General features: G+C 44.2%; 1 non-coding gene across 1 annotated transcript; it reads right to left on the bottom strand.

Moving 5' to 3' along the window:
* LOC141669703 (small nucleolar RNA R71) lies at positions 1–107 on the bottom strand. The gene has a single exon (XR_012553970.1). It is a non-coding gene; the product is annotated as a small nucleolar RNA R71 (small nucleolar RNA).
* Between the last annotated feature and the right edge of the window lie 1,099 nt (positions 108–1,206).

Here is a 1,206-nt window from a genome sequence, read left to right as displayed (position 1 = left end):
GCTATGAGGAGTGCTCTTACTCAGTTTGCGCAACAACCTACAGAATCCATGTGCGAAGCTTGGGAGCGCTACAAGGAGATGTTGAGAAAGTGTCCACATCATGGTATGCCTGATTGGATGGTGATCACTCGTTTCTATAATGGTTTAGGGGCCCAATCTCGGCCCATGCTCGATGCAGCAGCTGGAGGCGCCTTGTGGGCCAAAAGCTATACTGAGGCTTATAATCTTATTGAGACTATGGCTGCAAATGAGCATCAAAACCCAACTTAAAGGATGATGCCTGGGAAGGTAGCTGGTATTCTGGAAGTTGATGCAGCTACAACTATTGTAGCGAAGCTCCAAGCGCTGTCTTTGAAGGTCGATTCTTTAGCCACCTATGGAGTCAATCAGATAGCTATGGTCTGTGAGCTTTGTGCAGGTTCTCATGCTATGGATCAGTGTTCTCTTATTAATGAATCTGTTCAGTATGTGAACAATTATCAGTGACCGCAGCAGCCTGTGCCAGCTACTTATCATCCTAACAACATAAATCATCCAAATTTCAGCTGGAGCAATAATCAGAATGCTATTCAGCAACCATATCAGCAAGGCGTAAATAAACAGTTTAATCCACCTGGATTCCAGCAACCACAACATTATGCTCAAAGGCAATTATATCCTCAACAAGGAGGTGCAGCTCCACCTTCTAGTGCTGATTTCGAGGAACTCAAGCTGTTGTGCAAAAGTCAGGCTGTTTTCATCAAGACCTTGGAAAATCAAATCGGTCAAATAGCCAATGCAGTGCTCAATCGTCAACCTGGCACACTTCCCAGTGATACTGAAGTGCCAGGAAGAAAGGAAGCTACAGAGAAAGTCAAGGCTATTACCTTAAGGTCTGGAAAAGTTGTTGATATTGAAAAAGCAAAAGAAGGAGAAGCTGAAGTTGGTGAGGAAGAAGAGAAGCAAAAGGAGAAACCGGCGGAACCAAGGAAGACTACTGTTGAACACACTCTGCCTGAGGGTAATACATGGGAGAAACAGCTCTATCCTCCACCATCTTTCCCTAAGAGATTGCAACAATAAAAGCTGGATAAGCAGTTCGGTAAGTTTCTGGAGGTGTTCAAGAAACTTCACATCAACATACCTTTCGCTGAGGCTCTGGAGCAAATGCCTAGTTATGCGAAATTTATGAAGAGTATTCTTTCAAGGAAGGTGATACCGGATGAC

This window comes from Apium graveolens, chromosome 6 (assembly GCF_009905375.1).
Source record: "Apium graveolens cultivar Ventura chromosome 6, ASM990537v1, whole genome shotgun sequence".
Lineage (NCBI taxonomy): Eukaryota > Viridiplantae > Streptophyta > Magnoliopsida > Apiales > Apiaceae > Apium > Apium graveolens.
The sequence above is the reverse complement of the archived record's forward strand: the minus strand, read 5'-3'. Positions and strand labels throughout refer to the sequence as shown.